The sequence below is a fragment of the Ixodes scapularis genome, unplaced genomic scaffold (genome assembly GCF_016920785.2).
Source record: "Ixodes scapularis isolate PalLabHiFi unplaced genomic scaffold, ASM1692078v2 PGA_scaffold7__128_contigs__length_106722199, whole genome shotgun sequence".
In the NCBI taxonomy this organism is placed as follows: domain Eukaryota; kingdom Metazoa; phylum Arthropoda; class Arachnida; order Ixodida; family Ixodidae; genus Ixodes; species Ixodes scapularis.
The window spans coordinates 11498496-11511654 of NW_024609882.1; positions in this window are offsets into that span (position 1 = coordinate 11498496).

The following is a 13159-nucleotide window of genomic DNA, read 5'->3' on the forward strand; positions in this document are numbered from 1 at the left end:
AATCGGGACGGGTTGAAACGGGAATGGTTTGCTTCGGAGTACACCCGTTTGTCCTGGTTAGGGACACCAATTAAGCGAGGCTTTCGAGGAACGACATTTTAGCCATCTTGGTGTTGAAAATAATTGTAGCCTGGTAGTTTTATTTGATATTGAAGGAAACGGGCTTGCGTCTTCCAGAAGTCTTCAACTGTCTGTGACAGCTAGGTGAAAATGATATCGGCTGAGATTTTTAACAGCCTATCTAAAGGTCAGGAGCTCATATTTTCTAATCGTAATGATTCAAAATTGTGCGCCGCCATTTGGGTTCAACTAAGCACCAAAATGCCGGCACCCACAAGAAGGTCGGGAAATGAAGTGCCGATACTCTATAGTCGGTAGCAGGTCAAAAACCCGGGGCGATAAAAAGGGAGCCTGGGGAGGAGGAAGCAGGCGGAATGCTGGAGAGAGGGAATGTTTTCGTCTCTCCAGCATTCCGTTCGATTCGTCCTCCCCAGCCTTCCTTTTCCTCGTCGTGTGTTCGTGACCTGTCACCGAATATAAGCGTACTTTAACTTTTACCCCAATACTCAACGGAAACATTTTAAGTCCAGCCCACACTGTTATCGAGGAAGACAAAAACGCTCATAATCTCGTTCCTGACGCGCGTCAGCTTGACCAACACACCCTAGATAAGAACACCCTAAGGCCTTACTGTTGAATTTCTCTGCGTCACGGAAGAAGGCCACCTTTGACCACAGGTTGGATACGGCGTCAGCGTTCGGCTGGAACATGTGCCCAATCAGTGAGAATACGACTCTTAGCCGAATGCTGGCGCCGTAGTCATGCCTAATCCCTCGCCTACGGAGGCCTTCTTTGGTAACCCAGGACAATTCAGCGCTTAGGTTTTTTTTATATAGGTTTGTTGGCTTGACGTGTCTGCTATGTCTCCTTGACACGTACATTATGGATAATTGCATTGCGTTATTGTGTCAGCAAGGAGATTGATTGGTTGATTAACATCTTAAGAAATACACTGATAATCAATCGTTTATACTTCGTTTGAGCTTAGCACAGGCGATGTTTTATAGTGATGGGACCCATCAATCAGTGTCAAAAGTGAAATTCAATACACTGTTTCTGTTTATGATTGGTTCAGCGATGGTAGCACACATTCATAAACATGATGAATACCATGATGGTGCACTTCCGACGCTGTCTGAGTGGTCTCATCAGCTCGTAGCCGTCAGCTTCATCTGGAATTAAAGGGTGGTGCAACAATTTTTTTACTTTGGGTGAATACCGCTTAGAACGAATCCTTGGCGTTTATGACCAATAAAAGATGCGTTAGTTTTTCTCCCCGCGCAATCAAAGTAGCAGAAAAAATTAAAGAAAAACGAGCAGACTTCACCCCCTCAACTTGCAGCCAGAACAAGCGGCCACGTGATCTGGGGACGATTATTGTCGCCAATGTTGATCATGGCCACGCGCTGAGGTTGGACAGGCACAGGAGACGCACTGAGTTCCAGACATTAGCCGCGTTTACATGAATGCGACTTAGTCGCATCGAATCCAGTTGTCGGATTCGATGTGGTCATGTAAACGGCATAATGCGCTAGAAATGTGCATCGGATTCAAGTCGCCAGACAGAGGTGGATTGAGACGACGAATACGCATCCATTCAACTCATGTAAACGGAGGTCGCATCACATTTCTGATCGGGGAGGATTATGGGAAGGCGCTCGCTGCGGGAGCTAGTAAACAGCTGAGAACATGGCGGCGGCCAACTTTGTCGGCGGCAGCGGAGAGCGGTTCCGTATGGTCGCCCGCAGTTCCTCCCGAGAAGAAACGCGAGCTTTTATTGCCAAACTAAATGAGCGGAATATCATTGAGCTGCTCGGAGAGCGCGGCCCCCATCCAAGCCTTCCGATATACGACTTGCGTGCCCAAGGGAGTCCTTAGAGGCTTCGGCGCAAGCACGAACGACGCCGAGAGCTCCGAGTACTGCATGGTAGCGCAGAACGAGCAGCTCCTACCTCGGTGCCGTTCCAGGCTGCGCCGGAGCCTCCCGGCCTCGGGGTCCGTTTGCACTTGGCAAGGTATGGCGTGGCGAAGCGCGGTGGCGTCCTCAGAGTGGTTGGAAACAATCTCGCTTGCCAGGCACGCACGTCGCCTCTGATCCAGAGTGGCCCAGCGGCCCGACCGGGAGCCCAAGACGTTAGGGTTTTGATGTTTATTCCGTCTCGTAAGTTCTTGCACAGCATCAAAGACTGCGACCACGATCTTTATTTTACGCTCGCCGAAAGCGTCGAAAGGCCTTCACCTGTGGCCTCCAGCGCTTTCACATGCGATCAACCGGAAAATGTAGTCACGTGGTGCGGCCGGTGCCGGTAACGCAGTTTTAACTTTGAGCTTTGACATGGCGTAGCGCCACCTTCGCGTAGGGCTTGGTGCGCAGTCATGTAAACGTTGACGCGTCGGCTTCCTTCGAAGGACGATTGGAGTCGATGCGCTGAAGTCGTATTCATGTAAACGCGGTTATTGTTAGTGTTCGGCCACTTTCGTCATTGCAGCGATTGGACACGGGCCACAGCCCGAATGCTTGTCGAGCTTTTAATGATCACTAGCCTAAAACGAATGCTCACGCAATGTTCGGGGTCCAATTTATGGGCCTGATTTTAATACCGTCATTGGGACATACTGCGACCCCCACATTGAAAGAAAACTCTCGCTTTTATTCCTGGAATTACGCCGCAAAAAAGAGTGGTGTCATCAGCTCGTAGCCGTAGCTTCATCTGGACTTAAAGGGTGGTGCAACAAGTTTTCTACTTTTGGCCAAATACCGCTTAGAATGAACCTTTGGCGTTTATGACCAATAAAAGATGCGTTAGTTTTTCTCCCCGCGCAATCAAAGTAGCAGAAAAAATTACAGAAAAACGAGCAGCGTTCACCTTCTCAACTTGCAACCAGAACAAGTGGCCACGTGATCTGGAGACGATTATATGCCGCCAATGTTGATCATACTTTATGCGAGGGCTTCGAATGTCGTCAACCCCTTTCAAAGCAGCTGCAAACCTGATCTTTACCGGAACGTGTGGGAGGGTGTTCCTATTGTTCACACGCGCCTTATCATCCATCATGTGGTTTTGATGCTTGTTTTGTTGCGAAGAAAGTGAAAGAGAACTCTCGTTTTTATTCTTGGAATTACACTGCAACAAATAGGTTAACATCTTGTAAACCCTGAGATGGGGAACGATAAAACACAACAAATCTCAGGGTTTACAAGATGTCGATTGATTACCAGCTCGCCTGCACTCTCTCACTGCTTACAAATAGGTTACTTGGTCAATGGCGTTGCGTGCGAGTATACTTCGTTTCTACTAGTGCCAGTAAACTCGTGTAAAATGAAAAACACCCTAATTCAATATCGTTGCATTTTTAAGGTGAAGTAGAGTATAGTCTATTCGCCAATTCGATGAGACAATGGGATTTAAACGCAGTTGCTAGATTATATACCATCTACTTTTTTTCCAGCAAGCAGAAATAAAAATAAAAATGGAGCAAGGTGGTTTGGTGGCCGAGTGTGCTCGCGCACCAAGGTTTAAAGCAAGCACGCACGCACACACCAAAAAGAAAAACAACAGAGATATATATGGCTCGATTTTTGCGCCTGTTTGTCTCGATCTGGACAAGCGCCGTACCAGCGTTCGTTGGTGTATCACCAATGAGTGATGCACGTTAAATACCTCTGGTTAGCGGTCGCATTAATCTGGCTAAACGTTTTGCTTACAGCGAAAATGTCAGACGCCTCTTTTGGCACACTAATACCTGTGCCAGACGGGCAACTCGAACGCCATTTGCAACGAATGACATTTGAACCATCGGCCAATCAGCGCGCGACACTCCGAGAGTGGGGCGTTCCACGCGCGACAGATCGCGAGCCGATTCGTCAATCACACGAATGTCATTCGTTGTAAATAACGTTCGAGTTGCCCGTGTGGCACGGGTATTAGTTCCTGAAGCCACATTCGTGAATTGATCATACGCCAAAAAAGTGCGTGGGACAAAACGTACGCACAAATCCCTATTCACGAAGCGAAATGCTTGCAAGTTCCGCGTGAGTTACGCCAGAATCCTACGACGGCTCAAGACGTGTCTTACGCACCATTTTACGATAAAATGAGCATGGCCGACAGTGTCGCTCAGTTACTCGTCGCGATGACCAATGGACATTTATTTTTCTACGTGCTCTTCACTTGCGCCCCGAAATTAAGCAGCAAGAAAAAAAAAAATTGGGGTTCCAATTTACGTTGTGTCTGTGGTTGGTAAGCGAAGCTGTGGTATCCCCTGCAACGATTGCCTACTGCACTATACGAAAGGCCACCGCCGGTCGCAGCACGCTGCCGCTAGTCGTATTGCCGTTTCTTTTCCCTTGACCGCTCCTAGTATTCACGCTGCTCCTCGGGAGTCCTAACTATGCGGGGCCTATTCATCACGGTGCTGCAGCAACAATCAAATCTGTTGCTATACTCGGTTTCATTTTATGTTGAAGCGCAGCGGATGTTACGAGCCATCGGAGCCAATCGGAGGCCGTGTGAGTGTCACGTGACCTTAGAGTGGGGTACAGGGACGCTGGGAAAGCGTATCAGGGGCCACGTCCACAGAACGGGACTGGCTACGATAGCTCGTAGTATTCGCTGCGTTTGGACGTAAGGTGAAACGGGGTATAGGCGGGTTCTTCTTTTATATATGAAAGGCCAGTGACGTCAATCCCCACGTCGTAACCTGCCGTCGCTGCGGCAGCTCGGGCGACAGTAATCTTCACCTGGAACGTATGCGGTGAGCGCTACGTGCTTCGCATTGTTTTCAGGCGCTCCTTATAATTCATTTAACGGTTAGGATGCTTAGTTTGTGCTTATTTTTTTTATTGAAACGAATGTTGTGCTGTATGTTGTATGCATGGTGTATTTACTTTTCGCTTCAATCTTCTGAAGTTTTTTTTCCGTGAGAACGCCAACACAAAAACACGCGCGGGGAGAAGGAACGTACTTCGCATTGTTCGCAGGCGCTGTTATCATCCATTTTGCGGTTTGCACTTCACACGACGGCTTCGAATGATGTCAACCCCTTTCGAAGCAGCTTCAAACCTGATCTTTACCGGAACGTGTGGGAGGGTGTTCCTATTGTTCACACGCGCCTTATCATCCATCATGTGGTTTTGATGATTGTTTTGTTGATGCTTGTTTTGTGATTTTCTTAATTGAAAGGGATACTGAGCTGTATGATGTATTCCTGATTTCAAAGGAGATATGCTGTTTTGTCTTCAATTGTTCCCCGGAAGTTTTTGCTTACCGCGCCAACGGCACGAAAATGTCCTTGACTGGTAGAGGTATACAGCTTAACTGTAAAAAGTACTTGAAACTTACCACAACAGAGATGAACGCTGGATCCACCGATGTCCGGAAAAGGCTACAACGACAACGATCTATCCGACCAAGCGACCCCAAAGGGCTAGCTTGGCACTAGGCCTAGAGAGCCACTCTGACGCAGCGTTGCTATGAACAGTATCTGGCCAAGACCATCTACCCACGACCGGCTGGCTTGCCGAATAGAATATGACCGAGCCACCCTTGTGGACTCTTCCCGTAAAAAATAGTTTGATCGCTGACCTCAATTTTTGGTTAAGAAATCAGTCTCATGCTCTTGTCTTGGCCTTGTTTTCCGAGGCAGGAGAGGCGAACGCTCTTGTCAAAAAGAGACAGCTGTCATATTTTTGTTTTGTGCGACATAGAGCTCAGATAAACGCCGTATGGAATACCTTAGGAACATATGGTACGTACGCTTTGTTGTTAGTATGTCATTTTTATTCGGACAGGACGCTACGTCAACACTGTCGAGCTAGACTATCTCGTGGGAGCTACGACGGTGCCGGATCAACCTTCCTCTGCCAAGTGTTACGTCAGCATCGAGTTGCAATCGGAAAAGATCGGTCCCCAAGCGCTTACCAAGACGTGGGCCAACAGCGCGGTTCTAGCGCTTCGATCAAACACTCGCGTGTCCGCTCCCAGCGTGAGCATATATTTACCTGGCTCTTGCTAACGTTCTTGTAGTTCAAATATGTCTTCGTCGGGTCGCTCCCGCATTTTCGTGGCCTCAAAAAACACCCAGGTGATTCGTTTCCATGTGCGCCGCTTTCCAAACGAGTGGCGCGGGCTTCCTAGTAATCGAGTTCGTATTAGTCGACGAAGGCGGTTAGCCCGACCTCGGCATTTTGTCCCGTTTAAATCGCGGTAGCGTTGACATTTCACTGCACAGACACGATCCCCAAAGAAGCGTTGGCGGGAAGGCCGCCTGCATTTGTTGCTATTCAGAAACCCCGTGCTCCGAACTATGTCGAGCTCTCCGCTTAATTGTTCGTGTTGCCTAAGCCGCTGTCGCCATAGCAACACCCCGCTCTCACGTACGAGAACTGCGCTTTCCTCTTCTCTCTCTCAAGAACGCGTTCGTGAATACCGATTTTTCCACCTAGGACTTAGCTAGGTTATCGAAGTCTAAAAATCTGCATGCAACAACCTGCATACAACAAATTACTTTCTCCTAAAGAGACAGTGTCACCGCGGTATAACACAAGGCTAAACTGTGCAAACACGGAAAGGTCTTCCCAGCACGCATTCCAGTGGGTCAGTACACTAGCCCTTAGAAAATAAGGCCTCCGCCTCTTCCCTATGACGTCATCACTAGTGGATGCACGCAGTACTGCCTAGCTTGCGCCAACATCGCCGACAGCGCGTAGTGCAGCAGCGTCTCACGAAGAGCGCGCGCTAGCATTCGGCGACGCTAAGACGGACGCGTCTGCCGCTGTGCTGCCTCTCTCGTCCAACTTCGGCGTGTTTGCCGCTTGGGGTGTGCCAACGATCCACTGTTGGTGACGTCATGTTCAGGACTTGTTTTTTAAGTGGTATCGGTGATGACTTCATTTGTGAGAACTGCGGAGCACAGGAGGGGACAGAGCAGGAGGAAGACCGCAAAGACTCGCTCCCAACTTCGCGACTCAACTGCCTCTCATCGTAGGTGCATCGCGTCGACCAGTCCCAAGAGAATGCTATGAAGACAGGATGAGACGGGAGTATTTGAGTAGCAACTACTCTAAACTTTGCAGCAAATACCCCTTTCAGAAAAACACTTCTGTCATTCCATAAAGTTTACAGAACATTTCTCCCTATCCCCCCTTCAACACGCCGGGTAAGGGATCTGCCCCGTAGAGGAGAATCCCGTTTTTTTCAGTACCCTTTTTCCTTTCTTCCCCCCCTCCCTCGCCCCGCAAAAAAAAAACAAACAAAACAAACAAAAAAAACAAAAAACAAGCAAGAATACAAAATAAATCGTTCTTCACTCGCGCTAGTGTACACTTTTGATATTTTTTTTCGATTTTTCGCGCTCCGCTATTTACCCACTTCGTTCTTTTATGTAGAGTAGCGAACCGATTGTGGGGGTAAAAATGCATAAAGGGAATTCCAGAGCGGTGAATATAAGAAGGAAGATATTTTTTACAATCGTAAGAAAAATAAGTCGGAAATAAAACGGTGTATATATATATATATATACATATAAAGTTCAGTTCGGCGAATCCGCTTACAGCACGGTGTTGCACGTCGGCTTTGGCATGGATTTAGTCCTGTCCTGAAGATGATTGGCAGGCTGCCTTGGCACAAGCGGACGATTTCAAGAAACTTTGGTTAAGAGTCCCACGGGCCTGGGCTCGACCGTCCGGGCTCTTCCTTGGCTGCCGGGACCACCGCTGTCGAGCCGCGCTCTGTGTCGTGCCCGCCCTTTTTTTCACATATCACGAGCGTGCGTAATCTTCCTCAAGTCACGTCGTCGTCTTCGTTTTTGTTATATCCATCTTTTGCTCTTGCCTTGCAGTCTTCGTCTTCTAGTTATTCACATCTTCACCACGTTCACTCCGTCTTCTTCGTCGTTCTTTGCTCAGTCCAACCCACAATTTTGACGTGCATCGTTTTTATTATCCTTGCTTTCCTCACATCATCTCACCGAGATTTCTTCTTTGGTTAATTTTTTTGTTAATTCATGATCATTATCGGAACGAAGGAAAAACACGAACGTTACAATCCTGCGTCTCGCAGTGTCTTTCCTCGCATAGCAGTGAAGCAAGTTTGATGAACGCCTCAGCGTTTGCGGCCGAAACTCAGTGGATATTTCGCTAAATTACCCAAGTACCAAAGGGAATGTTGGGAACATAAGTGCACGCGCTTTCCTTCTCCGGTATAAACGAGTCCAAGTAAATAATCAAAATATAACGTTGTAGAACGCACGTGCAAAGTATTTTATGTTTTGTATTTTTGTTTTCGAAAGGTTGCTTCCACCATAGCCTTCTCTATACTTGCAAAGCCCGGCAAATCGCTGCGTGAGGCGACCACAAAATTTGGAAAGCAAGAGCGGCAAACCGGCTGAGAGGAGAGCCTAAAACCCCTTCATGTTCAAAAGTAGCGCAAGGTACGTCAATGCACGAGGCGCGTGCAACGTGCAGCCCTTGGAAATATCATGGCGGCACAGCGTAGCACTGAGTTAGATTTAAGACGCCATGTTCTTCCCAGAAGCGGCGCGCGGCACGTGCCTCGAGCATTTCTAGAACAATGAATGGCGCCACTTTTCCCAGGATAGAGGGGCTTTAGGAGAGCCTATACTCTGTTTCATACTTAGCGTGCTACGCTGTCAAAGCTACTGGCACGAGCGCGTGGCTTCATCTATGGTTTTGTTTGCGCGAGAACGCGTGCAAATGATCAACGAGATCAAGCCCCACGCTTGCGCCAGTAGCTTTGACAGCGTTGCACGCGAAGTATGAAACAGAGTATAGAGTTCCTCTAAGGGAGCCAGAGTTGCGCGTTCATACCTGTAGCGCCGTCTTTCCTGCACGGCATGTTGATCCTGCTCCTCACGCGACTGAAGTCGGCGAATAGCGGCGCCGCGCGTTCAAGGCTCGTGGTGCGCTCAAAAGCAGAAGAACGTAAGCCGGGGCGCGTGCAACGTGTACTTTCCTGCACGGCATTTGATCCGGCTCGTCACGTGATCGGATCTCGGCAAATAGCGGCGCGGCGGCACGTGGAAAACAGACGCGCAACTCTGGCTCCCGTAGCAAGCCCATACAGGAACTCTAGCAGAGCCAGGTGACGGGCGCCCCGCTTCGGCGAGACGCCGAAACACACTTCTCCGAAGCGTACTCCTCGCGTTCCTCGTGCTACCTCTTTTTTTCTCGTCGGGCCGGAAAACCATGTTTGGAGACCTCACCGCTGCAAAAGCTGTGCGCTGACGACCAGGCCCCCCTTTAGGTCCCCCTAAAGATCCTCTATCCTGAAAAAAGTGGCGCCATTTACTCTTGTTAAAATGCTCGAGGCACGTGCAGCGGGCCTCTTCTGGGAAGAACACGGCGTCTGAAATCTAGCTCAGTGCTGCGTTATGCCGCCATAACCTTCCCAAGGGCCGCACGTTGCACGCGCCTTGTGGATCGACGCAGCTTGCGCTACTTTTGAAACTTTAAAACTACTTAAAAAAACAAAAAAAAAAAACAAAAAAAAAACGGCTTTGGGTTTTTTTAATGCTTTCGGTTCCCCGAGAAATGCTCTGTGCTACCAGATCCTAGCGCTCTAAATCCGCGACCGGGCACTCAATGACTCCGTCGTCGAACTGCCAGGCTTCGTGAGTTTGGAGGAGGCCATGCTTCCGCGGACGCCAGCGAGTACAGCGCGTGTACCTACGTTCCCGGCATTATCTTCGACGCCTGTGGAATTCGACAAAAGGTCTTCGCTTCGAGAAACTGAGGGAGAGGAGGATACGAGAGGGGACGGTGAGAACGCCGAGCTCTGGTTGGAAGGATTAGTGGGTACACCTAAAGCTAGCTGCCTCCGTCTCGACTTCACTCATCGAACGGGTTAGAACGAGAAAAAACCGGCGTCCGGCGTTTGGCTCATGCATCACAACGCGTTCGAGAAGTAAGTGCAGCGGAGACAAAGGCAGCTTTAGGTCTACCCACTAATCAATCCAGCCAGAGGCTGGCGGTCTGAGGTCCCCCCGAGCTCTTGTCTCCTCCTCTCCCTCGATTTTTCGGAGCATAGGTCTTTCGCTGAATTACTCAAACACCAAGGAGCTTGCTGCGTGTGTAGTTACACGCGCTGCACGTGCTTTCATCTTAAGCAGTAAACCAAGGGCACCTAAGGACTTATGAATTGTGAATGCGGAAGCATGAATGTCGTTTTTCCACTGCCTTAGAGAGAGAGAGAGAGAATAAACGTCTTTAACATGAGAAAGAGATGGGGAGGGGTCGTTAGTCCAAGACTCCTTGAGCTTTCCCTGCTTCCGCAGCCCTCGTCACGATCATGAGCTCGTCATCGAGGTTGGAGATGGTCAGTGCTCTCTCCGAAAGCTCGTATGAATAATGGAAGGGATTAGACGATCGGGTGGGGTTTCGGTTGCATCCTCCTACCGCATGAAAGAGAGTCCCGAGGGCTCCGCAAAAGCGACGTCACGAGGAATAGAAGGGGGGAAAAAAGGATATGTAATTTAGTGGGATGGGGGGAAGGTGTTACTCTGTAGGGCACAGTGATGTATTTCGTGCTCTTTAGATAGTTGCGTATGCGTGGGTGGGTAGGTACGTTGTTCGAACCTATTGTGCTGCGTGATCTCCTGATATGTTACCAATGCGACCGGCCGCTGCTGCTTGTCTCACAGGACCCGCGTCTCTAGTTTGTCTGCGGTGTATTGGCGTGGACGGCCACGTTTCGCTTCTCCGGCAGCGCCTGCCGTGAGAACAATGGCCGAGCGCCCTCTCTCGTGAAGCGGCCGCCAATGGCTATCTAGGAGCCCATTTGCTCAGCCAATGGGAGAATGGGCATTTCTTCCGAGTTTTTGTGCGGTTGCTGACGCCGCCGGCTCCGCACCACGGGATAGTTGGTGCTTTCGCATTGAAACTCGAACAAATGGCAGCTTGCAGGTGCATTCATCGATGCATTATTTGATCTCGGCACGCGAACGCAGAAGGAAACAAGGGACACACAAAAATACGTTAGACATGAACAGCGTTCAACTCGCAACAAGTTTAAATTTTCTTCCGGCGTGCAGAGCCTACGCGATCTTGACAGCGCCCCTGCCGGCTTAAGGCCACGCTCAACCCTCTCCCTTCCCTCAAGATCACGTGGGCTCTGCACGCCAGAAGAGAGAAGAAACGCGTTGCGAGTTAAACGCTCTCCGTGTCTGACGTGTTTTTGCGTGTCCCTTGCCTTCTTTTGCGTTCGCGTACCAAGATATTTAAACAACACGCTCTCCTAATTCCATCTATGCGCATTATTTTGGTAATTTATTCCGAACCTTTTATTCGCGAAAGGTGGGCGCATACGGCACGCGAACCTACGTTTCCAGCATTCTGCTCGATGCCCGAGAATTTTAGCGATAATTTTATTAATCCAGCCAGAGCGCCTACCGAGACGAAAACAGAGTGTAACTAGCCTCGCGTACAACCTGCGGAAAAGTGTTATATCAGGGATAACAACGATAACCGCACTGAAGTGCACGATCATTCATCACAGCTGCAAGCGGTGAGCGAGACGCTTATAATAATCATCATCTTGGGCGCGCCTGCCTGCACCCAGGCACACTTGCATAATATACAAGCTGAAATAGGCGGTTGCGCGCAAGTTCGGCTAATCTAGAAAGACGTCGGATTAGGATTCATGGCTGTGCGAAGCGCTGTTTCAACGTCGACGCACGGGGAGCGCTTGTGGTGGACAGATCTTGCGTCCTTAGCGTACGCAGCCTTGTGGCGGTCGTGGCTTGGCGTCAAGCAACCTTCCAACCACATCTAATAGGCCAATATTACCAAGCACTTATTTGACTTCGCTGCCGTGATGCATCGGGGGAAGTTTAGTCTTTCTGCACGAGCGACGACCTCGCTGCTGCTCTTCGCGTGCAGATCACGAGAAGTGTCACGAGCCGTTTCTGGTACTGCCGCCTGCATTCTGGGAACTAAAGTTATTGCCGTGTCAGGCATGCGTCGAACGCTGAGTGAGATCGGTCTTTTCTTTGCTCCAGATAATTTGTTCGTAGATGGAAGGAGAGGTCTCAGTGGCCGAACTGTCGGGGCGCAGATATGGGGAGACCTTCAAGCAGGCTCGCTCGTTCCTTGCATAATGTACTAAGACATTTTACATCATTAGTTATGTAAAAGGGGCGTACATCTATGACTACACCCTTTCAGTACATTTATTTTGAGTGATACGCCCTTTTGATCGTAAAATACGCCATTAAAAAAGGTAGAACAGCAACAACAAGGAATGATGTCAAGGAGAGAAGAAAAACATCTTAAGACGGGTTCTGTATATTAAAACCTTCTGAGCAAAACAAAATCTGAGCCTTTGTTTAGGTAGACTTAATAGCAGACGTTCCGGCGAGTTTGCTTTTGGAATTTTGTGAGATTCGGTGGGAATTTTGTTTTGTCGAGAGATGATCTCACAATTTATGAGAGCTTAAAACTATAAATTTGTAAGAAAACAAGAATACACGCGCGAAGGGAACGCGTTGCACCAATTTCCAATATAACTTACAATGTATGCGGGTGCCCTGTTTTGTTATTACGGAAATGGTACCTTCCAGATTTTGTATATTGTTGTACCATATCATGAAATTATACTTTATGGGCTCCGCCGAACCGATATTTTGTCACGCCCAAAGTTCACGCCCAAAGTTCACTCTACTGTGACCTGCTTATGAATCGCACCGCAGCGCATAAAATATAAACAAATAGGGCATAAAGCTGAAATCGGAGACATTAGCCGCCCCTCTGTGTTATTTCCGGATACTTGACACGGAACCACTGAGCTAACGCATATCACAGAACAGGTATGGTGAGAAAAGTCGGCCTTAAAGCAGTAATGTTCCAAAAAAAGATTAAGCGGCCCTACAATTTGTTATGTTTGTCACTGCACGATAAACTGAAATACAGTATCCAATATAAGTAACTGGATAAGCTAGATTCCATTCAAAGTCAATAGCTCACAATTACACTTCCAAATGTTGAAAGTGGCGCAATATAGATCACCGTTTTTAAGTTGTTCGTCACGTATTCAAAGGCATAGACAGCTGCGGCAGCATCACGATAGCACACGCTTTGTTTACA